The sequence below is a fragment of the Nerophis ophidion genome, linkage group LG01 (assembly GCF_033978795.1).
Source record: "Nerophis ophidion isolate RoL-2023_Sa linkage group LG01, RoL_Noph_v1.0, whole genome shotgun sequence".
In the NCBI taxonomy this organism is placed as follows: Eukaryota; Metazoa; Chordata; class Actinopteri; order Syngnathiformes; family Syngnathidae; genus Nerophis; species Nerophis ophidion.
Window position 1 is genome coordinate 29,803,829 of NC_084611.1, and position 26,593 is coordinate 29,830,421.

Genomic DNA, 26,593 nt, shown 5'->3' on the forward strand with positions numbered 1-26,593 from the left:
AAAATGATTCCCGGGCACGGCCACCGCTGCTGCTCACTGCTCCCCTCACCTCTCAGGGGGCGAACATGGGGATGGGTCACATGCAGAGGATAATTTCGCCACACCTCGTGTGTGTGTGTGACTATCGTTGGGACTTTAACTTTATGACACCACTGCAGCAAAAAGTGACAAAAACTTGTACAACACCTAGGACCTGATTTACTCAAATCCAAACACCACACGCTAAACAGCATGTGCAACCAATGAAATGGCGTCTACTATTAGCGGGTGTGTTGCGTGTGATCTACTAATACCATGTGCACAATTGAAAACTGGCAAAGATCGCCTTACTTAAATGAAGATTTTGCACACAGTGCATTCAGAAAGTATTCACAGTGGTTCACTTTTTCCACATTTTCTTATGTTACTGCCTGTTATATTTTATTCCCATTGTTGCTTTTTATTTGTATTCTGGACAGCCAGCACTTCATCCTTGACCACCAGAAAAGAAACGGCAGATCAATTGGTCAAAAAAGGGGGTCTATTTACAGTCTAGAGCAGTGGTTCTCAAATGGGGGTACGCGTACCCCTGGGGGTACTTGAAGGTATGCCAAGAGGTACGTGAGATTTTTTTAAAATATTCTAAAAACAGCAACAATTCAGAAATCCTTTATAAATATATTTATTGAATAATACTTCAACAAAATATGAATCTAAGTTCATAAACTGTGAAAATAAAATGCAACAATGCAATATTCAGTGTTGACAGCTAGATTTGTTGTGGACATGTTCCATAAATATTGAAGTTAAAGATTTATTTTTTGTGAAGAAATGTTAAGAATTAAGTTCATGAATCCAGATGGATCTCTATTACAATCCCCAAAGAGGGCACTTTAAGTTGATGATTACTTTTATGTGTAGAAATCTGTATTTATAATTGAATCACTTGTTTATTTTTCAACAAGTTTTTAGTTATTTGTATATCTTTTTTTCCAAATAGTTCAAGAAAGACCTCTACAAATGAGCAATATTTTGCACTGTTATACAATTTAATAAATCAGAAACTGATTTTACTTGTTTATCTCTTTTTTATTCAACCAAAAATGCTTTGCTCTGATTAGGGGGTACTTGAATTTAAAAAATGTTCACAGGGGGTACATCACTGAAAAAAGGTTGAGAACAACTGGGCTAGAGTGTACAAATGAGTTTTAAGATGGGACTTAAATGCTTCTACTGAGATAGCAAATGTAGCATCATGTTTGATTCTCTTAGTTTGACTAGCTCAGTTCTCTTTTCAGCATGCCTGGGTTTGTGTTTTAGTTGCCAAGACTGCAGATTAATTTCACATGCCTCTGATAAGTGTTCAGGACACTCACCTGCTACTGGGCACTAAACAGAGCTACTTATTCCTGTTTTTCTTATTCCAGTCTGGCTTCCTTGTTTGCACTACGCAACAGTGGCGACGTTTTGTATTTGCTTTCATGCGACCTGTTACTTTAAGTATTTTCTACGGCCTTTGATTCCTGTGCTAAGCTCCGCCGAAGCTCCCACGCTATCGGCACGCTTTTCGGTCTTTTTGTATTTTTGCATGATTTCATGAACAATAAATCAATGTCTTACCTGCACCTCGCCTCCAGAGTTCCTGCTGCATCTTGGGAGAACACTCCACACAGTAAAATGCGACCCCGTCGTTACAGTAATGTGCTCATTTCTTCACATTCTGTGTGAAAATAACATGACTTGAGATGAAGATACCACTAAACACATACTACACAATATGAAATTGCCGCCAGTCCTCTGTAGGTGGAGCTAAAAGTGGGCCTTCAGGGGGGAGGGCATTTTTACCTGTAGACATGACTTTTAAGTCAAAAACTAAGAAATATGTGCCAATGTTGATATCCTTAATATAAAAGTGCAGATAAAGTTGAAACCTACCAGTGAAGATACATCAAGTGTAGTTCCTCAAAGATGGCTCCAGATCTGAAAGATAAAATCAATTTAAGCATCAAAACAAGCTTTAACAACAGCCAATAATTAATATGTTGCTAGATTGTGCTGGTACATGTATTACATTTATATGTAAATGTAATGCATTCTACCCCAACATTGTGTTTTGTATTCAATTGTATGCTAATAAACATAGTATTTAACTGCAGAGAGTAGTAGGCTTTCAGTAAGGGTAAGGCATTTATTAGGAGGCAGATTAGTACAAATGTATTTTTACTTCTAAGTACTGTTTAGTGGTACCTCAGTCTTTATTTTGTTTTGCCTTATAGGCAAAACACGCGCTGTGTGTAGGGCTCTGCAATTTGTGCGTTAAGAAGCGCATATGAATGTCAAATCGTATGAAATTTTACCACAAAAGTATTCCTAGCACAGCATTGGTACTAGATTTGAGTCCCGGTTGAAGTTCATTTCATAAAGTAAATACACTTATGTTTTAATCAGAGATGTCCGATAATATGGAACTGCAGATATTAAAGGTAGAAAAATACTTTGAAATGTAATATCGGAAATTTACGGTATCAGTTTCAAAAAGTAAAATTTATGACTAAAACGCCGCTGTACGGAGTGGTACACGGACGTAGGGAGAAGTACAGAGCGCCAATAAACCTTTGCGTGCTGACCCAATCACATAATATCTATGGCTTTTCACACACACAAGTGAATGCAAGTCATACTTGGTCAACAACCATACAAGTCACACTGAGGGTGGCCGTTTAAACAACTTTAACACTGTTACAAATATGCCCAACACTGTGAACCCACACCAAACAAGAATGACAAACACATTTCGGGAGAACATCTGCACCGTAACACAACATAAAAAATACCCAGAACCCCTTGCAGCATTAACTCTTTAACTCTTCCGGGACGCTACAATATACACCCCCCTAACCCCCTCTCCCCCCACACCCTCCTCATGCTCTCTTAGAGAGAGCATGTCCCAAATTCCAAGCTGCTGTTTTGAGGCTTGTTAAAAAAAAATGCACTTTGTGACTTCAATAATAAATATGGCAGTGCCATGTTGGCCTTTTTTTCCATAACTTGAGTTGATTTATTTTGGAAAACTTTGTTACATTGTTTAATGCATCCAGCGGGGCATCACAACAAAATTAGGCATAATAATGTGTTAATTCCGTGACTGTATATATCGGTATCGGTTGATATCGGAATCGGTAATTAAGAGTTGAACAATATCGGAATATCGGATATTGGAAAAAAGCCATTATCGGACATCTCTAGTTTTAATGATGTTAAAAATATGTGTTTGCTACGCAAAAACATACATTATTTTGAACCATTTATTTACTTTATTTCATTTTTGTACAAAATGTGTTAAAATAAATTCAAGTTTGATTAAAAAAAAACAACAATGGTGAAAAAATGTTTTAATGTGGAGGGGTTTGCTTTCAAATAAAATTCCGCTTAGGGCCCCAATTTAGCCTGGGGTGGCCCAGCGTGCCACTGAGGTCAACACACCCACTGATTCATTGAAACACGGCCTCGATTTAAGCGCAGGTCGATGTTTGCACAATGTTGTGATTGTTTGAATATTCCGACTTGCTGATTAGTATTTACGTGACATGATGAGGGCGTCGTCGCTCTTATTTATTGACTTCACTCTGAGATAGAACCTGAAAGTATAATGATTGTTTACGCATGGGAAGGAGAAATTACACCAATTGTCTCTGTTTAAAGATGGAGGTCTTTGAAACCTGATCATTTCAACTCTCCATTCAACTGAGACAGCACAGGAAGGTAGTAGAAGAAGGGAGAAAAAGGAAGGGAAAGAGAAGAGAGAGGCTAAAGAAAAAGCCCAGCGACTTCACATATGGCTCAGCTTTGCTTGTGCAGGCTCACTTCAAGGCGAAGGGCCCAGCAAACATAAACAGTGGAGGAGCTGCAGCTGGAGCGCAGAGGCAGCCTCTTGCTTACCGAGACCTCCGTACGCTAAACAATGGATCAAGTGAGGCACGGACGCTTGGCAGCGCTACAGAGAAGATTGCAGTTTAGGAAAATCCGTCCTTTCTTCCGTACGTTTATTTCTGCTTGCTCAATGTTTACCCCTGTGAGAAAACACAGCATTTTCTTCTGGAAAAAGCCAAACAACACCGCCCACCTTCCATCTTGCTGGCTCTCCTGAAAGGTCACAGAGGACACTAACGTTTTTACCCAGCATCTTACCGACTGAATGTCAAGCGTGTAGTACATTGCAATTACCGTAGTAGCTATGGAGGATCTGTGTCTTGCATTGTTGCAGTAGATCCTACAAAACCACAATGTTTCTGTCATAGTGAGTACCTTAGTCTTACATTTTTGCAGTAGATCCTACAAAACCACAATGTTCCTGTCATATAACGGATATTTGTTTTGCATTTTTGCAATTGGTCCTTAAAACCGACAATATTTCAGTCATACAGAGGATCTTTGTCTTGAGTTTTTGCAGTGGGTCATGCAAAACAACAATGTTTCGGTCATAGCGAGGACCTTAGTCTTACATTTTTGCAGTATATCCTACAAAACAACAATGTTCCTGTCATATAAAGGATATTTATTTAGCATTTTTGCAATTGGTCCTTAAAACGGACAATATTTCAGTCATATAGAGGATCTTTGTCTTGAATTTTTGCAGTGGGTCCTGCAAAACAACAATGTTTCTGTCATAGCGAGGACCTTAGTCTTACATTTTTGCAGTAGATCCTACAAAACAACAATGTTCCTGTCATATAAAGAATATTAGTTTCGTATTTTTGAATTTGGTCCTTAAAACCGACAATATTTCAGTCCTACAGAGGATCTTTGTCTTGAATTTTTGAAATAGCGAGGACCATAGTCATACATTTTTGCAGTAAATCCTATAAAACAACAATGTTCCTATCATCCATCCATCCATCCATTTTCTACCGCTTATTCCCTTTCGGGGTCGCGGGGGGCGCTGGCGCCTATCGGATATTTGTTTTGCATTTTCGCAATTGGTCCTTTAAACCGACAATATTTCAGTCACATAGAGGATCTTTGTCTTGAATTTTTGCAGTAGATCTTACAAAACAACAATGTTCCTGTCATATAAAGAATATATTTGTATTACATTTTTGCAATTGATCCTTAAAACCGACAATATTTCAGTCATATAGATGATCTTTGTCTTGAATTTTTACAGTGGGTCCTGCAAAACAACAATGTTTCTGTCATAGCGAGGACCTTAATCTTACATTTTTGCAGTAGATCCTACAAAACAACAATGTTCCTGTAAAATAAAGGATATTTGTTTTGCATTTTTGCAATTGGTCCTTAAAACTGACAATATTTCAGTCTTACAGAGGATCTTTGTCTTGAATTTTTGAAATGGGTCCTGCAAAACAACGTTTCTGTCATAGCGAGGACCTTAGTGTTACATTTTTGCAGTAGATCCTACAAAACAACAATGTTCCTGTCATATAAGGGAATATTTGTTTTGCATTTTTGTAATTGGTCCTTAAAACCGACAATATTTCAGTCATACAGAGGTTCTTTGTCTTGAATTTGTGCAGTGGGTCCTGCAAAACAACAATGTTTCTGTCATAGTGAGGATCTTAGTCTTATATCTTTGCAGAAGATTCTACAAAACAACAATGCTCCTGTCATATAACGGATATTTGTTTTGCATTTTTGCTATTGGCCCTTAAAACCGACAATATTTCAGTCATATAGAGGATCTTTGTCTTGAAATTTTGCAGTGGGTCCTGCAAAACAACAATGTTTCTGTCATAGCGAGGACCGTAGACTTAAATTTTTGCAGTAGATCCTACAAAACAACAATGTTCCTGTCATATAAAGGATATTTTTTTTGCATTTTTGCATTTTTTCCTTAAAACCGACAATATTGCAGTCATACAGAGGATCTTTGTCTTGAATTTTTGAAATAGCGAGGACCTTAATCTTACATTTTTGAAGTACATCCTACAAAACAACAATGTTTCTGTCATAGAAAGGATATTTGTTTTGCATTTTTGCAATTGGTCCATATAACCGACAATATTTCAGTCATATAGAGGATCTTTGTGTTGAATTTTTGCAGTGGGTCCTGCCAAACAACAATGTTTCTGTCATAGCGAGGACCTTAGTCTTACATGTTTGCAGTAGATCCTACAAAACAACAATGTTCCTGTCATATAAAGAATATATTGGTTTTGCATTTTTGCAATTGATCCTTAAAACCGACAATATTTCAGTCATAGAGAATCTTTGTCTAGAATTTTTGCAGTGGGTCTTGCAAAACAAAAATGTTTCTGTCATAGCGAGGACCTTAGTCTTACATTTTTGCAGTAGATCCTACAAAACAACAATGTTCCTGTCATATTAAGAATATTTATTTTTCATTTTTGCATTTGGTCCTTAAAACCAACAATATTTCAGTCATACAGAGGATCTTGTCTTGAATTTTTTACATAGCGAGGACGTAAGTCTTAAATTTTTGCAGTAAATCCTACAAAACAACAATGTTCCTGTCATATAAAGGACAATTGTTTTGCATTTTTGCAATGGGTCCTTTAAACTAACAATATTTCAGTCTTGCAGAGGATCTTTGTCTTGAATTTTTGAAATGGGTCCTGCAAAACAACAGTGTTTCTGTCATAGCGAGGACCTTAGTGTTACATTTTTGCAGTAGATCCTACAAAACAACAATGTTCCTGTCATATAGAGAATATTTGTTTTGCATTTTTGCAATTGGTCCTTAAAACCGACAATATTTCAGTCATACAGAAGATCTTTGTCTTGAATTTGTGCAGTCGGTCCTGCAAAACAACAATGTTTCTGTCATAGCGAGGACCTTAGTGTTACATTTTTGCAGTAGATCCTACAAAACAACAATGTTCCTGTCATTAAAGGGAATATTTGTTTTGCATTTTTGCAATTGGTCTTTAAAACCGACAATATTTCAGTCATACAGAGGTTCTTTGTCTTGAATTTGTGCAGTGGGTCCTGCAAAACAACAATGTTTCTGTCATAGTGAGGATCTTAGTCTTATATTTTTGCAGTAGATCCTACAAAACAACAATGCTCCTGTCATATAACGGATATTTGTTTTGCATTTTTGCTATTGGCCCTTAGAACCGACAATATTTCAGTCATATAGAGGATCTTTGTCTTGAAATTTTGCAGTGGGTCCTGCAAAACAACAATGTTTCTGTCATAGCGAGGACCTTAGACTTAAATTTTTGCAGTAGATCCTACAAAACAACAATGTTCCTGTCATATAAAGGATATTTTTTTTGCATTTTTTCATTTTTTCCTTAAAACCGACAATATTGCAGTCATACAGAGGATCTTTGTCTTGAATTTTTGAAATAGCGAGGACCTTAATCTTACATTTTTGCAGTAAATCCTACAAAACAACAATGTTTCTGTCATAGCGAGGACCTTAGTCTTACATTTTTGCAGTAGATCCTACAAAACAACAATGTTCCTGTCATATAAAGAATATATTGGTTTTGCATTTTTGCAATTGATCCTTAAAACCGACAATATTTCAGTCATAGAGAATCTTTGTCTTGAATTTTTGCAGTGGGTCTTGCAAAACAAAAATGTTTCTGTCATAGCGAGGACCTTAGTCTTACATTTTTGCAGTAGATCCTACAAAACAACAATGTTCCTGTCATATTAAGAATATTTATTTTTCATTTTTGCATTTGGTCCTTAAAACCAACAATATTTCAGTCATACAGAGGATCTTTGTCTTGAATTTTTTACATAGCGAGGACTTAAGTCTTAAATTTTTGCAGTAGATCCTACAAAACAACAATGTTCCTGTCATATAAAGGACAATTGTTTTGCATTTTTGCAATTGGTCCTTAAAACTGACAATATTTCAGTCTTACAGAGGATCTTTGTCTTGAATTTTTTAAATGGGTCCTGCAAAACAACAATGTTTCTGTCATAGCGAGGACCTTACTGTTACATTTTTGCAGTAGATTCTACAAAACAACAATGTTCCTGTCATATAAAGAATATTTGTTTTGCATTTTTGCAATTGGTCCTTAAAACCGACAATATTTCAGTCATACAGAAGATCTTTGTCTTGAATTTGTGCAGTGGGTCCTGCAAAACAACAATGTTTCTGTCATAGCGAGGACCTTAGTCTTACATTTTTGCAATAGATCCTTAAAACCAACAATGTTCCTGTCAAATAAAGGATTTTTGGCTTGCATTTCTTCAATGTCAACGTCATATAGAGGATATTTGACTTTTTGTTTTGCAGTAGATTTTCAAAAACAGAGGTGAATAATCTAGACCAGGGTTGTCAAACACATTTTATATCGGGGCCACATGGAGGAAAATCTATACCCAAGTGGGCGAGACTGGTAAAATCCCAGCACAATAACTTAGAAATAAAGACACCTTCGGATTGTTTTCTTTGTTTAAAAATAGAACAAGTACATTTTGAAAATGTACAAATCATAATGTCGTTGCTTTTTTTACACTTACATAGTATTGTATCTTTATTTGTTGTTATTTGTACTATCTGAATAAATTATGTGCTAATTTTCATCAGTCAACTAATTTTCGATCTATCAAATTAAATAATATCAAAATCAAATTACAGGATGTTATTTATGTAGTTTGCTCATTTTCCTCAAATGGTGCACTAACATCATGTGGTATTTTTTGTTTTACATATATAACATAATCCAAAACGATACAAATAATTGCTATTGCGCCATCTAGTGGACACATTTAGAATGGCAGTTTTATTTTATCAAAACATTTCGGCTCATTTTATACTCATTCCGTGGATACAAAACCTGTTCGCGGGCCAGATTTTGACACCCCTGATCTACACCGTTAGACGTTCCAGATTAAAAAATAAAAATCAGTTTAAAAAAAAAAATCTGTCCTGTTCACCCGCTCAGGCAAATCATATTGTTGATGTAGATGCCCATAATGTACCTGCTGTACAGATTTACTTTCTAAAAGAGAAGTTTGGAATATTTCTGATGTTGCCTTATTTGTATTCCACTTTATTAAATGTTTGGATATGTACCGGTATAAAGTGGGTGGCTCAACTAGACCGGACAGAAAGGAGGACAGATATTGAATAAAAAATTACCATGAATTGATTAAGTTGAAAAACTTAATTGGGTGTTACCATTTAGTGGTCAATTGTACGGAATATGTACTGAACTGTGCAATCTACTAATAAAAGTTTCAATCAATCAATCAATGAAGACAGGGGGGGGAAATAGTGGAGACAACAAAAAACAAAAACATTTAAAAAATATATACAAAAATAATAATAATAAAGAAAGAGACAGAGAACATTTTTGCAACCCGTGATTAAAAACTAAAATTTGATTTGCATTTTTACAGTAGACTCTTAAAAACAACAATGTTTGTGTCATATAGAAGATATTTGAGTTGCATTGTTGGGGTATATTGTTAAAAACAATGTTCCTGTCATATAGAGAAGATCTTTGACTTGAATTTTTGCAGTAGGTCTTTAAAAAGAACTATTTTCCTGCCATAGAAGATCTTTGACTTGCATTTTTGGGGTATATTGTTAAAAACAACGTGCCTGTCATATAGAGAAGATCTTTGACTTGCATTTTTGCAGTAGATCTTTAAAAAACAATTATTTTCCTGTCATAGAGAATCTCTGACTTGCAGTTTTGCAGCTATTCCTTAAAAACCACTACCGGTATGTTCCAGTCATATGAAGGATTTTTGACTGCAGTTTGACAGTAAGTCCTTAAAAACAACAATTTTTCTTTAATAGAGGTTCTTTGACTTTCATTTTTCAATCAATCCATCAAACCTTATTTAAAAAGTGCTTTTCATACATAAAATAAATGCAACACAAAGTGCTTTACAAACCTAAAAACAATACACCAATGACCCAGACCCCCCATCGTCACATATGCACACACGGACACAAATACCAAACACACACACACACACACACATTTGCAACTATATGGACCAATGATTACATGGCTGAGTACAGAGGAGACATGTGAGTAAACACTATCACAGAAGCCATCTGCACCAGGAGGTCATCAGACCATGGCCACCAGGACGTTGACACAAAGCGCCCCCACATGCATGGCCGATAACCCCTGAAGCAGAAGGCTCCCTCTGAGGAACGTTGGAAACCAAAAATAATAAAACCTGTGAAATAACAAGAACCATGAGTAGAGATAAAGGATAAAATCCAAGTAAAACGTATGAGGTTAAAAATAATAATAATCATACATAAATCAACAAAAAAGAAGAAAAGAAAATGAATATACAATAAATACATATGATGAATAAATTAAATTAAACAAAACCTTGCATAACTAATAGGATAAAAAAGTAAAGTACAAATGACTTCAATAAAATTTATTAATATTAGGTTAAAGCCAAATGGAAAAAGGTGAGTCTTAAGCCTGCTCTGTTCCATAGATGGGGGCCATAATGAGTGAATAAAGATGCCATCCCGTGACTTTGTGTCCTGACTTTTGGAATAATTAGGAGATGAGTGCCGGAGGATCTCAGGGCCCGTGAAGGTTCGTAGGGTAAAAGCAAATCTAAAAGATACGAATGCTCCTTAAAAACATTTATAAACCTATAAGAAGAACCTTAAAATTGATCTAAAAACACACAGGGAGCCAATACAGGGATTTTAAAACTGGAGTAATGTGAGCCCGCATTAAGGACACATACCGCTGAATTTTGTAATAATGCAAAGGTGCAATAACCTTTTTAAGAAGACCAGAAAGCAGGGTGTTACAATAATCTATATGACTTGTAATAAAAGCATGCATTAGCTTATCCGTGCTGACTACTCAGCACTGTAAAGTGCGAGCATTTTAGTCGCATTTGCGACTAAAAATAGGTTGTGAGAGTATTAAAAAAAAAAAGTAGTACACGTGCAAATACAGATTTTAAGTTCTTAATTAGCATTTTGCTCCTACAACAAATCTACCAAAATTTGATCAAACTAGAGTAAAATGTTCGCCCATCTCTACAGCATGTTTGAAATAAACTTAAACCATAACTATAACCAAATGATCAAGTGATTCACACGGAAGTGTCATTAATCACTCTGTGCGTGCTGTAAACTGCGTGTCCTTCCTCCTCCTCCTCCTTTATGCACAGGGATGGGTGAGCATAGAGCCACGCTCCTCCTAGCACACGCACTCTTAGTTGGAGGAACTGGTCAGTAAAAGACAAAGTTTTTTTTTCCCATCACCTTAAAACTTGACACAAACTGAGCTGTGCGCTAGTAACGAGGGTTGGAGAGAATTCAAACCACAAATCAATGATTGAAGTGACAAACTTGCCAAGTTGCCATCCAAACAATACCTTGTTTGTTGACAAGAACATACAGCCACGGAAGTACATTCAATCTATTTATTAGGCAGAGGTAACCCAAACCAGTGAAAGAGTCAACAAAGCTGCCCACACCTGCAATCCCTTCCAAGGTTTTTGGAACTTTGATTATTTTACATTTAGTTTTTTTAGCTGAAGAACTGAGCATTGCCAAAAGTTTTTAAATAAGATTGGAGATTATATTTGACATTTCTTATATTATATTCAAGGCTGGCAGCCCAATGTACCACGGTTTAGCACTGGTGCCTCACAATAAGAAGGACCTCTGTTTGATTATTGGTCATACTGCATTAATAAATGCTCATTTTAAACTTTCATGCAGTGAGGGAAATCACAACTAAGTTAATTAACCAAAACTGTATTTATTAAACAGTTATTAAGCAGTGGCACAAAAATTCATGTCATTTCCAAAACAGAGAGTGCAAGATTGTCAGAGACATTTTAAAAGAAGCTATTAGTGCACTTTTGTGCATGATGTCACCAAGATGACATATCAAAACAACACTAAATTAAAGTATACTTTTTGTACAGAACGCCACGACAACAGTTAAAAACAAATAAAGTGCACTTTTGTGCATGATGTCACACAAGATAATTCAATGGGTGTCAAATAAAAATGAACTGCATAATAGGTTCCTGCGGCCGTTATCTCCTTCCGTTGTTGACTTCTTTTTTCATACGGTGTTGATCTGGAAATAGTTGCTTCGGCATTTTGTGAGTGCGGCACCGGCCGGAGATGTTGATGCATGAATTGATTAACGTGGACCCCAACTTAAACAAGTTGAAAAACTTATTCGGGTGTTACCATTTAGTGGTCAATTGTACGGAATATGTACTGCACTGTGCAATCTACTAATAAAAAGTTTCAATCAATCAATCAATCACAGCAGAGTTTCAAGCCCTCCTCATTCTCTAGTGGGTGACTTTTCAAATTATGCTAAATTATCAATCAATCAATCAATCAATGTTTACTTATATAGCCCTAAATCACTAGTGTCTCAAAGGGCTGCACAAACCACAACACAAACCACTACGGCATCCTCGGTAGGGCCACATAAGGGCAAAGAAAACTCACACCCAATGGGACGTCGGTGACAATGATGACTATGAGAACCTTGGCGAGGACCACATATGTGTGCAACCCCCCACTAGAAGACCGAAAGAAATGGATGTCGAGCAAGTCTAACATGAAACTGTGAAAGTTCAATCCATAGTGGATCCAACACAGCCGCGAGAGTCCAGTCCAAAGTGGATCCAACACAGCAGCGGGACTCCCGTCCACAGCGAAGCCAGCAGGAAAACAACCCCAGGCGGAAGCGGATCAGAGATGTCCCAGCCGACACACAGGCGAGCGGTCTATTCTGGGTCCCGACTCTGGACGAGCGGTCCATCCTGGGTCCCGACTCTGGACGAGTGGTCCATCCTGGGTCCCGACTCTGGACGAGCGGTCCATCCTGGGTCCCGACTCTGGACAGCCAGAACTTCATCCATGGCCATAGGACCGGACCCCCTCCACAAGGGAGAGTAGGACATAGGAGAAAAAGAAAAGAAACGGCAGTTCAACTGGTCTAAAAAGGGAGTCTATTTAAAGGCTAGAGTATACAAATGAGTTTTAAGGTGAGACTTAAATGCTTCTACTGAGGTAGCATCTCGAACTGTTACCGGGAGGGCATTCCAGAGAACTGGAGCCTGAATGGAAAACACTCTATAGCCCGCAGACTTTTTTTGGGCTCTGGGAATCACTAATAAGCCGGAGTCCTTTGAACACAGATTTCTTGCCGGGACATATGGTACAATACAATCGGCAAGAGAGGATGGAGCTAGACCGTGTAGTATTTTATACGTAAGTAGTAAAATCTTAAAGTCACATCTTAAGTGCACAGGAAGCCAGTGCAGGTGAGCCAGTATAGGGGTAATATGATCAAACTTCTCCTCTCTGAGCTGCCACCTTATCGTGGTAGAGGAGTTTGCGTGTCCCAATGATCCTAAGAGCTATGTTGTCCGGGGGCTTTATGCCCCCTGGTAGGGTCTCCCAAGGCAAACAGGTTGTAGGTGAGGGATCAGACAAAGAGCAGCTCGAAGACCTTTATGAAGAGGAAAAAACATGGACCCAGATTTTCCCCCTCCCTCTGGAGCCAGGCCCGCAGGTGAGGCACGACAGCCCGAAGAGGCAACATGGGTCACCCCTCTAATGGGCTCACTACCCATAGCAGGGGCCATAGAGGTCGGGTGCAATGTGAGCTGGGCGGCAGCCGAAGGCAGGGCACTAGGCGGTCCGATCCTCGGCTACAGAAGCTAGCTCTTGGGACGTGGAATGTCACCTCACTGGGGGGGGAAAGAGCCTGAGCTAGTGCGCGAAGTCAAGAAGTTCCGGCTGGATATAGTCGGACTCACTTCGACGTACAGCAAGGGCTCTGGAACCACTTCTCTCAAGAGGGACTGGACCCTCTTCCACTCTGGCGTTGCCGGCAGTGAGAGGCGACGGGCTGGGGTGGCAATTCTTGTTGCCCCCCGGCTCAAAGCCTGCACGTTGGAGTTTAACCCGGTGGACGAAAGGGTAGCCTCCCTCCGCCTTCGGGTGGGAGGACGGGTCCTGACTGTTGTTTGTGCTTATGCACCAAACAGCAGTTCAGAGTACCCACCCTTTTTGGAAGCACTCGAGGGAGTACTGGAGAGTGCTCCCCAGGGTGATTCCCTTGTCCTACTGGGGGACTTCAACGCTCACGTTGGCAACGACAGTGAAACCTGGAGAGGCGTGATTGGGAATAATGGCCGCCCGGATCTGAACCCGAGTGGTGTTTTGTTATTGGACTTTTGTGCTCGTCACAGTTTGTCCATAACGAACACCATGTTCAAACATAAGGGTGTCCATATGTGCACTTTGCACCAGGACACCCTAGGCCACAGTTCCATGATCGACTTTGTAGTTGTGTCATCGGATTTGCGGCCTTATGTTTTGGACACTCGGGTGAAGAGAAGGGCGGAGCTTTCTACCAATCACCACCTGGTGGTGAGTTGGCTGCGATGGTGGGTGAGGATGCCGGACAGACCTGGGAGGCCCAAACGCATTGTGAGGGTCTGCTGGGAACGTCTGGCAGATTCTCCTGTCAGAGAAAGTTTCAATTCCCACCTCCGGAAGAACTTTGAACATGTCACGAGGGAGGTGCTCGACATTGAGTCCGAATGGACCATGTTCCGCACCTCTATTGTCGAGGCGGCTGATCGGAGCTGTGGCCGCAATGTAGTTGGTGCTTGTCGGGGCTGCAATCCTAAAACCCCTTGGTGGACACCAGCGGTGAGGGATGCCGTCAAGCTGAAGAAGGAGTCCTATCGGGTCCTTTTGGCTCATAGGACTCCGGAGGCAGTGGACGGGTACCGACAGGCCAAGCGGTGTGCAGCTTCGGCGGTCGCGGAGGCAAAAACTCGGACATGGGAGGAGTTCGGGGAAGCCATGGAAAACGACTTCCGGACGGCTTCGAAGCGATTCTGGACCACCGTCCGCCGCCTCAGGAAGGGGAAGCAGTGCACTATCAACACCGTGTATGGTGCGGATGGTGTTCTGCTGACCTCAACTGCGGATGTTGTGGATAGGTGGAAGGAATACTTCGAAGACCTCCTCAATCCCCCCCAACATGTCTTCCTATGAGGAAGCAGTGCCTGGGGAATCTGTGGCGGACTCTCCTATTTCTGGGGCTGAAGTCGCTGAGGTAGTTAAAAAGCTCCTCGGTGGCAAGGCCCCAGGGGTGGATGAGATCCGCCCGGAGTTCCTTAAGGCTCTGGATGCTGTGGGGGTGTCTTGGTTGACAAGACTGTGCAGCATCGCGTGGACATCGGGGGCGGTGCCTCTGGATTGGCAGACCGGGGTGGTGGTTCCTCTCTTTAAAAGGGGGACCGGAGGGTGTGTTCCAACTATCGTGGGATCACACTCTTCAGCCTTCCCGGTAAGGTTTATTCAGGTGTACTGGAGAGGAGGCTACGCCGGATAGTCGAAGCTCGGATTCAGGAGGAACAGTGTGGTTTTCGTCCTGGTCGTGGAACTGTGGACCAGCTCTATACTCTCCGCAGGGTTCTTGAGGGGTGCATGAGAGTTTGCCCAACCAGTCTACATGTGCTTTGTGGACTTGGAGAAGGCATTCGACCGTGTCCCTCGGGAAGTCCTGTGGGGAGTGCTCAGAGAGTATGGGGTATCGGACTGTCTTATTGTGGCGGACCGCTCCCTGTACGATCACTGCCAGAGCTTGGTCCGCATTGCCGGCAGTGAGTCGAACACAATTCCAGTGAGGGTTGGACTCCGCCAAGGCTGTCCTTTGTCACCGATTCTGTTCATAACTTTTATGGACAGAATTTCTAGGCGCAGTCAAGGCGTTGAAGGGTTCCGGTTTGGCTTCATCTGACCGGGATCTTCAGCTCTCACTGGATCGGTTCGCGGCCGAGTGTGAAGCGACCGGAATGAGAATCAGCACCTCCAAGTCCGAGTCCATGGTTCTCGCCCGGAAAAGGGTGGAATGCCACCTCCGGGTTGGGGAGGAGACCCTGCCCCAAGTGGAGGAGTTCAAGTACCTAGGAGTTTTGTTCACGAGTGGGGGAAGAGTGGATCGTGAGATCGACAGGCGGATCGGTGCGGCGTCTTCAGTAATGCGGCCATTGTACCGATCCGTTGTGGTGAAGAAGGAGCTGAGCCGGAAGGCAAAGCTCTCAATTTACCGGTCGATCTACGTTCCCACCCCCACCTATGGTCATGAGCTTTGGGTCATGACCGAAAGGATAAGATCACGGGTACAAGCGGCCGAAATGAGTTTCCTCCGCCGTGTGGCGGGGCTCTCCCTTAGAGATAGGGTGAGAAGCTCTGCCATCCGGGAGGAACTCAAAGTAAAGCCGCTGCTCCTTCACATCGAGAGGAGCCAGATGAGGTGGTTCGGGCATCTGGTCAGGATGCCACCCGAACGCCTCCCTAGGGAGGTGTTTAGGGCACGTCCAACCAGTAGGAGGCCACGGGGAAGACCCAGGACACGTTGGGAAGACTATGTCTCCCGGCTGGCCTGGGAACGCCTCGGGATCCCCCGGGAAGAGCTAGACGAAGTGGCTGGGGAGAGGGAAGTCTGGGTTTCCCTGCTTGGGCTGTTGCCCCCGCGACCCGACCTCGGATAGGCGGAAGAAGATGGATGGATGATCAAACTTTCTTGTTCTTGTCAAAAGTTTAGCAGCCGCATTTTGTACTAACTGTACTCTTTTAATGCTAGACATGGGGAGACCCGAAAATAATATGTTACAATAATCGAGGCGAGACGTAGCAGTGCTGCTACTTTTTGTAGCAACGCTTTTGCGGCATAAATGTTTAACATATTCCCGATTGAAGCCAAACCACTGCCGGACGATGGATCCTATGCTTTTTTTCTTGGGAATTGATTCTTCCTCCATTTATTACCAGATCTGCACCTTCTTTCTTTCGTATTACCACCCGCACCTCACCGTTAGCATCACAGCTAACGTTACCATGTCGCTACCTCTCTGCTCCGCGGGAGCGTGTGACGTTGCACATGTGAGGTATGTAAGAAGGTGCTCTTGGTTTACGTCTCTGTGAGAAGGAGAAATAAGAAAGAGTGGGAAACGCATGCAGTGTAATGCCGGCAGCTAAAAGCAACTGCGTGAGAACGTATACTCGAGTATCACGATATAGTCATTTTCTAAATCGCACAGAGACAAACCCGTGGTATATTGAGTATATCGATATATCGCACAGCACTTGGCCAAACTATATCGGGATATGAGTTTTGATGCATATAGCCAAGACCTACACTTGTGTTACTGACAGTAGTAGAACAGTTTAGGGATGTTCTCTGTGTTTGATTGAGGGTTACAGTAGAACTTATGATGGCATTGTGTTTATATGTATGATTGCACATGTGTATCTTATTTAAGTGTTAATAATGAGATGGTGATATTGGAAACATTTCATATTGCTCATAAAATCTTTCTGTGCTACAAAAAAGGTTCCGTGCTACTAATTTTTTTTCATTTTGTAGCACCGGTGCTACTAGAACAAAAGCTAAGCGTGATGTATTAGATGTGCAGCCATCCATTTATATATTTAAAGGGCCTGCCATATAGTGCATGCTACTATGTGAAGAGGGGTAGATGGGGTCCATCCATCCATCCATTTTCTAACGTTTGTCCCTTTTGGGGTTGGAAGGGGTGTGTGCTGGAGTCTATCTCAGCTGCATTTGGGCGGAAGGCGGGGTGCACCCTGGACAAGTCGCCACCTCATCACAGGGCCAACACAGATAGAAAGACAACATTCACATTCACACACTAGGGCCAATTTTAGTGTTGCCAATCAACCTATCCCCAGGTGCATGTCTTTGGAGCTGGGAGGAAGCCGTCAATTTATCCTTTTCGGTCCACAATCCAAAGTGTGCTTTGAATTTTTGCTCCTTGTGCAAATGAGTTTGACAACACTGATATAGACGATCTTTGACAAGCGTTTTCGCAGTAGGTCTTTAAAAACAGCAGTATTCCTGTCATTTGGAAAATCTTTGTCTGTTTTTTTCTTAGTATGTTCTTAAAAACAGCAATACATAGACACTATCGTTAACGTATAGCTTCTGAAAGGCTTAATTTACAGCCAAAATAATAAAATGTACTATTGGTGTTGTTATCCAGATGTTCTTCGAATATTCCCATGCATGGACTCCATTCCAAATGAACATTAGTGCATGTATTTGTACACCATTAGTCATCATCTCATTTATTATGGGGCACAATAAGGGGAATTGAATCAAATTGGAGCCAAGGAATGAACTCAAATTGCAGTTAACAGCTGCCAGTGTAAGTATACTGTACACAGGAAGGTGCAGTAAATGATGCATGATGTACGTACTAATATAATGTTGGTGTTTATGTACTGTGAGGACCTTCACAACTTAATAACATGAATGAATACTGTTGTTTTTTGCTGGATGAATGGTGGTAGAGCGATACGGTTTCAGATTTGCTAAATTGGAATTTAATAATTACCCTATTTCTTTTTTTTACGTAGTGACACTAATTGACTCCTGCTCAATCTCTACTCTTGACAATGTACTTAGGATGTGTTTAATCACTTTGTTATGTTCGCATTTGCTCAAGTACTGCTGAGTCTGGATGCAGGAAACCTGAGCCACATGGTTGGTTTTCAGGGACTCCAGGTCAATGAGGGCCAGCAGGCATTCATAGCTTTTTAACAAATCAAACTTGGTGTCACCAAGTCTTGACTTCTGCAAATAAACGCCCTCGCATAACTACGAGCATCCATTTTTACAACACGCTCACCGACACTCAGCTTATTTTGGCAGGAAATATAAACAGACGTCTCACCTTACCCTTGTCACACTAATGGTGGAGGATAGGGGGTGAAAAAAGGAGTTTACCCAAGACCTGGCGATGAAAATGAAGCTTTGCAGCTGTGGGCTTCCTTCTTCAGTACAAAATACAATGAAACACATTTGAGAGAGTTTCTCATATCATTCATTCCACCTCTGAAGTCATTGTAATTAATCTGTTCGGTCACCTTTTTTATACCTCTTGCTGATTAGTTTACTATACTGTTTGTATTTAATTATGATGTAAAAACGGTGTGGATGTTTTTATCTGCACTGTAGTCACTAATTGAGAAACATAATTTTGTTTTCTTGGGTACAAAAATACAGTGAAAGTGACAATAAAATATATTTGACCTGCTTTATTGAGTGTATAGGTTTAACTGTCATACAAGTGTAAACATAAGCAAAATTATGTTTGATCACATGAAACTAGAGATAATGGCTTTTTTGCCGATATCCGATATTGTCCAACTCCTAATTACCATTTTCAATATCAATCGATACCGATATATACAGTCGTGGAATTAACACATTATTATGCCTAATTTTGTTGTGATGCCCCGCTGGATGCAATAAACAATGTAACAAGGTTTTCCAAAATAAATTAACTCAAGTTATGGAAAAAATGCCAACATGGCACTGCCATATTTATTATTGAAGTCACAAAGTGCATTTTTTTTAACATGCCTCAAAACAGCTTGGAATTTGGGACATGCTCTCCCTGAGACCCACAACAATGGGACGTACTATACTTTGACTTTCACAAAGTGCATTACTTTTAATTTTTTTTAAACTTGCCTCAAAACAACAGCTATAAAAACAATGAAGGCACACAGCTTCAGTCCGGAGTATACAAGAGTCATAGAGTAAACAATAACATAGTCCTCCTTTAGTGCAAGACTGCCTGCTATACTGTATAACAGGAAACTATAAACTGGGCTCAATCTGCCCTGTTCTAATGTATTTGTATGAGTAACACAAATGTGCTGCAAGCCAGTGGTGAGTGCTTGAAGTGGCCTACCAGTCAGCCAGATCTTTTGAAATGCTGCATTGAGACAGGGGTCGTTTTTGTTGTATTTTTGTTTTTTCCCGGCGGAGTCTTTAAGAGACAACTGTGTGGTACTACTTTTTTTCGCTGTTTGATTTTCATCCATCTTCCGCTTGTATTCATCGTGTATCTCCTTATGATTCTTGAAGAGATGGGAGATCAAATTGCTCGTATTAAAGGAAATCGTCTTTGTTCCTACTCTCATAACCGACTTTTTGCGGTCATTGCAAATTGCCAGTTTTTTATCCGTCAGAGACACTATGAAATAATCCCAAACCATGTCGTTAATCAGTCACCGAGCGAGCTGGCTTGTTAGCCAGGCTACAGCACCAGCAACAACACACTCTTGTTGTTGTTATGCTCCGCTCGGGGCGGTTTGATGAGGTCCTCAAGAGTCGCCAGTAAACCTGTCATGCTGCAGTCGTGCTGCAACTTCTGTGTTGTGTGTGGGAGAGGGAAGAGGGAAGGGGAGTGGCTGCTGACTGGGAGACGCAACTGTTCTATATTTTTCCCTATGTTCGTGTACCGCTCCGTACAGCGGCGTTTTAAAAAGTCATACATTTTTCTTTTTGAAACTGATACCGATAATTTTCCGATATTACATTTTAAAGCATTTATCGGCTGATAATATCGGCAGTCCGATAATATCGGCAGTCCAATATTATCGGACAGCTCTACATGAAACAAAACCAAACTAAAGTAAAACTACTCATCCTTTGATGACACAAACAGACACATAATGATGTTCTGTTTACAAAAACCCCCGGTGGAACCTTGATCTAGGCACCCTATTTGCGAACTTTTCGATTGACGAACTTTTATATCCAATCAAATATGTCTCTGCGTGCGAACCATGACTCTGTGTACAAACGCTTTATTCAGTCCTTCATTTTGTGACATGCCTGCAGGTAAAAAGTAGGGCCCAGTATTTTGGGGGATTGGGAGTCATCCAAGTCATCTCCTGCCAGGACAATAACCCCCACCCCCTTTAACACTGCACACCTAATATGATTTTTTATATTTTTCCCCAGTCTAAACACTCCAAAGTGCTTCAAATCTGAACTTTTCGCATCAGATTTCAGCCACAGCTTGGGGTAGTTCGAAATCGATTGTAATCTCAACTTTAGAAATTTGACAGCAGTGGAAAAGGAAATGCGACCTGAATACGACCTGATTGCGACTTTTATGTCATCTTTGAGCGAGCTACATTGTTCATGTTCGCAGGAAAAGACGTGAGCCCGCCAGTGGAAGTGGATACGTCATCAGAACATTCGGTTTCAGCGAGTATTTTTTCAACAGCCGAATTTTCAGCACATCCCTCACTAGTCAAAAATAGGTTATATATATATATATATATATATATATATATATATATATATATATATATATATATATATATACGTGTGTGTGTGTGTGTAAAAGTGATTGATGAAGGACCGGAAATGACTTGTTTAAATTAGTTATGTATGTGAGTTCAAAAAATAAAACTAGTGTAGATCGATGCTGATGTCCATGTCTTTCCTACTCAACAGGCATGAATATTATATTAGATTGTGGGCCTAATTTACTAAGAATTAAATACCACGCAGTCAACAGCATGATCAATCTATGAAATAGCATGTACTATTATTGGGCGTGTTGCATGCTATTTTCTAAGACTGCGTATGCAGTTGAAAAGTGATATTTGGAAGATAATTTTGTGTGTACTAAACAAAGCATCACCATGGAGACACTTTCATTTATGTTAAAATGCTCCTACCTGTGGCCTTTTGATAAGTTTTCTAACAAGCAGGAGACATGAACCAATTTTTATGGGCATTTTAGCAGCAGTCGTCCAGTACTTCTACATTGAGACCTTTTTTTTTTTTTTACCACTGATTTTGGAGAGAGGCTGCACTTAATCCGCTCACTATGCAAAAAATTATTTTCATTTAAGAAACATTTTAATAACATATTTTCTATGACAAAAAATCAAACGTCATTAAAATAAAATACCAAAAAGACACCAAAACATATCAATTGAATTTGTTTTAATCAGCCCCTTAGGTCCTTGAGCAGCAATAAAATAATACAAGGATGTTGTTGAATACATGATATGTCTAATATTTTTTATTTCTGACCATCCAAATATGTTGACACAAACTTAAGGCAAAATATTCTCTGGCCATCATCTGTCTGTGCAGCACAAGCACTCAAACTGCAGCCATGTGTGCAACTGTCAGCTTATACATCCTGCTTATACGTCCTGCAAAATAGTGCTCACAAAAACGGGGAAGAGTGTTGATAAATCACATTGCACGTGCTAAATAATAATATTTCCATATTCTCCTTCCAGTATAGTGGGCATTTCGATGATCAGCATATATTTTCCATATTAATGAATACAGAGATGCAAAATTAATTGCACGCCTTATTCTGCTCACTTTAACAGACACAATACATTTTTCACCCATTTTGTAGATCAGCTTTTTTGTTTTCAAGAGTTTTAGTAGACGCAAACTTTTAGTAAATCAGGTCTTATATATACAGTATATCAATTCATACATTATATTACTTCAATTTGTTTTTGTCAGAACTTGGACTGTGAAGCAGCTTACTGCGAGGATTTTGCAGCTTGCTGCGAGGAAAGTTTTCCCATGATGTAAACTCACTTTACTGGACATCGGAAGAAAGTAGGAACACAATTTATTTATTTATGACGTGAGCAGAGCAGCATGAACTATTAATAAACAAAGCATGATAATATGTTGAAAAGGTTCATTTAGCCTACTGACATGAATTTATAAATGGTTGATTTATATAGGCTAGTAAGGTACTTGTCAGGTAAAAAACTTTACCTTACTAGCCTACTACATAAATCAACCATCTATAAATAAAAAGCATGATAATGTCATCAAAGCAATGTCAATGTCGCCAGGCCGACTACCTGGCAAGTAGAGGCTTAAATAGTCATGTCATGATTGGCAAAAGGTGTGTGTGTCCGAACACCAGCAGCAGGTGAAAATCATGCCACCATGGCAACTAAAACAAACAAGAGTGCGTCAAAAACAGGAACTAATGGAGTTCAAAACCGAAAATAACAAAGAACAAGATCCAGACCATTGGACATAACAGTTTTCATATAAAAACACTCATTTTTAAGGTGTGTGGCCTTTTCTTTTGCAAAGTAGTTGTAGTAGCGACTTTCTCTGTTTTTTATTTTGCACGTGCACATTAGGGTTACATTGGTTCCTGTGTGCATTTATACCAGAGTCTGATAAAGATAACATTTTACCTGTAATCTAAATAGTCAGCTGGAAAATATCGAAAAATCCAATTTAAATTTAATCCATCCATTCAATATTTTCATTTAAAAAATGTTTACAACCTTCAAAATATTTTTTTCAACATTATTAGAGACCTCTGGACATTCAATAAGACCATTTAGTCACCTTAAAACTCTTTTATCCAATACAGTAATGCTGCCTTAGGCTGAGCCAATCAGTGGCCGACATAATGATTGATCTCATCTAGTGATCAATACTCTCACTCATCTATGCATTGATTGATCACTGACGGTTTAACAATCCCCAATTGTTAGGGTAAAGGAGCATGTAAATTCAAAATAAATCGTGTGATTAATCTGCATTTAATACATGATTAATGTAATATTTTGGTAATTAATCACATGAGTTAATGCATTACATTTGACTGCCCTAGTTTGTAGTGCAGATGAACCAGAAGGTTTGCAGAGCAATGTTGTCACTTAGCAGCATTATACAGTATATACACTATATTGCCAAAAGTATTTTGCCACCTATCCAAATGATCAGAATCAGGTGTCCTAATCACTTGGCCCGATAATATCGGACTGGCGATAATATCGGCCAATAAATGCTTTAAAATGTAATATCGGAAATTATCAGTATCAGTTTCAAAAAGGAAAATTAATGACTTTACACAGTGGTACACGGACGTAGGGAAAAGTACAGAGCAGTTGCGTCTCCCAGTCATACTTGCCAACCCTCCCCATTTTCCCGGGAGAGTCCCGAATTTCAGTGCCCCTCCTGAAAATCTCCCGATTTCCACCCAGACAACAATATTGGCCCAATCACATAATATCTATGGCTCTTCACATACACACACACAAGTGACTGTAATGCATACTTGGTCAACAGCCATACAGGTCACACTGAGGGTGGCCGTATAATTACTTTAACACTGTTACAAATATGCGCCACATTGTGAACCCACACCAAACAAGAATGACAAACACATTTTGGGAGAACATCCGCACCGTAAAACCACATAAACCACAGAACAAACACACAGGATCCCTTGCAGCACTAACTCTTCCGAGACGCAACAATATACACCCCCCGCTACCCCCTACTCCCCCCACCACAACCCCGCCCACCTCAACCTCCTCATGCTCTCTCAGGGAGAGCAACTCACAAATTCCAAGCTGCTGTTTTGAGGCATGTTAAAAAAGGTATGCACTTTGTGAATTCAATAATAAATATGGCAGTGCCATGGTGGCATTTTTTTCCATAACTTGAGTTGATTTATTTTGGAAAACCTTGTTACATTGTTTAATGCATCCAGCAGGTCATCATAACAAAATTAGGCATAATAATCTGTTAATTCCACGATTGTATACATCGGTAACGGTTGATATCGGAATCGGTAATCAAGAGTGGGACAATATCGGAATATCGGCAAAAAAGCCATTATCGGACATCTCTAGTTGCAAGCATTGATATTGATTTATATTTGCATGCATTTTGTGTCAACACTTTCATGACAGTTCCTCCAAACATGGCCACTTAATAATGGTTGTGTGGTGTCTGACCCCGGAACAGATGACTTCCGTTTGTAGTATTTTCTATGAGGAAAAGTGTTTCAAAATCCAAACAAATCAAAGTTTTGGACCGTAGAGGTTCTACTGTTCAGCAGCTGCCTATTAGGACTCAGGCCAACTGACCTCCATGTGCTACAGTGTGTGGCTGAGCTGCTATCTCTCTTAAATTCAAATCTGGCTGCAAAATGAGCGATAGGGATCTAAAAAAGTTTTGGGTGTAAGGGAAAAGAGGAAAGAGGTTGAAGGGTTGGGAAGCGTGAAAGAGCCTTTTCTTCTCCCCAGGTCGCAATACAAACAGGTGTGACGGATGTGTTGCTAAGACAGCTGTAGTGATCTTACCACCCATGCACACAAAACGTATTCCAGGTGTCAAGTTGAGGCACGCACCTCCGCTCCTATTTATTGATCGCTATCAGCGCTTTCTCATTTCGGGAAAACAAACTAAAAAGCTGCTCACCTCGGTGTTGCAGCTGACGGCCGTCAGACACAGCTGAGAGCTGAACGTGTGTTTTTCAAAAGTCTTCTATTTCATTACCATTGGGGATGCTCAAAGTTCTCTTTTGGACGTGGCCTGACCTGGACAAACACAACAGTAGAAAAATGACCAGGAAGTGATTGCACAGGCACTATTTATTATGTGAGACCACTCACAGCTATCTCTGCTGCATCATCGACATATGGAAAGGTGGTGGGTGGTCCCGGTATCTTGTTACTTTAATGGTTAATACTCACAGCTGGTGGGCCTTTCTTGCCAAATCACCCACTTGACATCACAATCACGTGCAGAAAGTTGAAACGCTGACGCTGACCTGCGGCTGAAGTGCGCTGTGGAGGTTAAAAATCTTGCTGCATCCTGCAGGAAAAAGCCGAAATGAGAAAGTGAACACAACACTGGTAATTTAGACTAATACAAAACTACATTCAAAAAAGTATGTAGAAAAATATTTTTTTGCGTGTATAGTAGGCTATCAGCATCCTGACTTATAACAACAAATGTCCACACTTTTCCTTGCTGCAAGCGCCCTACTGATTTTCAACTAGGCCTATGCCAGTGATGGGCAACCTTCTACCTACTGGTCCCTTTAATCCGGCCCGCCAAATATTAAAATAAAATTGAGCAGAGATCTGTTTTGTGATACTAGACTTTGACGCACTGGCAAAAATGGGTGATCAACAACACTGCTCCCAATAATAAAGAATGTAAGTGTTAATGTAGGTTTTACGCCTGCGGGCCTGCCGCGGAACGGGGTGTGTAAGGACTGGCCTCGAAGACACCGACAGGTGAGTAGATGGCCCAGGTGGGCCATGTTATCTAATCACCTGTCGCCTTTATTAGCAGCAGCCGGGACAAGACACAAGGTGGGAGTTAGAGCCCGAAAAAACAGACAAACTGAGACACGCTGGACTGAAAAGGCCGGGAATATATTGCTGGAAAGCAATCAATGCATGAAAATAAAAGACTGTTACCTCAGACAAGAATAATATTTGTGTCAGGAAAACCCACAGGAGGGCAACCTCTACAAATACCTTTTGTATATTTCTTTGATGATATATTGTTGACAATAGATGTATTATGATTTATTATGATTAAAATATCTTGTCTTGGTTGACAAGACTCTGCAGCATCGCGTGGACATCGGGGGCGGTACCTCTGGATTGGCAGACCGGGGCGGTGGTCCCTCTCTTTAAGAAGGGGGACCGGAGGGTGTGTTCCAACTATCAGCCTTCCCGGTAAGGTTTATTCAGGTGTACTGGAGAGGAGGCTACGCCGGATAGTCGAACCTCGGATTCAGGAGGAACAGTGTGGTTTTCGTCCTGGTCGTGGAACTGTGGACCAGCTCTATACTCTCCGCAGGGTTCTTGAGGGTGCATGGGAGTTTGCCCAACCAGTCTACATGTGCTTCGTGGACTTGGAGAAGGCATTCGACCTTGTCCCTCGGGAAGTCCTGTGGGGAGTGCTCAGAGAGTATGGGGTATCGGACTGTCTTATTGTGGCGGTCCGCTCCCTGTACG

At 40.6% G+C, this 26,593-nt stretch overlaps 1 long non-coding RNA gene across 1 annotated transcript; it reads right to left on the reverse strand.

Moving 5' to 3' along the window:
- Window positions 1–1,618: 1,618 nt before the first annotated feature.
- On the reverse strand, window positions 1,619–25,162 carry LOC133568150 (uncharacterized). Its single transcript, XR_009809544.1, has 3 exons — window positions 25,038–25,162; window positions 1,915–1,959; window positions 1,619–1,699 (listed from the first exon to the last, which is right to left on the reverse strand). It is a non-coding gene; the product is annotated as an uncharacterized LOC133568150 (long non-coding RNA).
- Window positions 25,163–26,593: the final 1,431 nt, after the last annotated feature.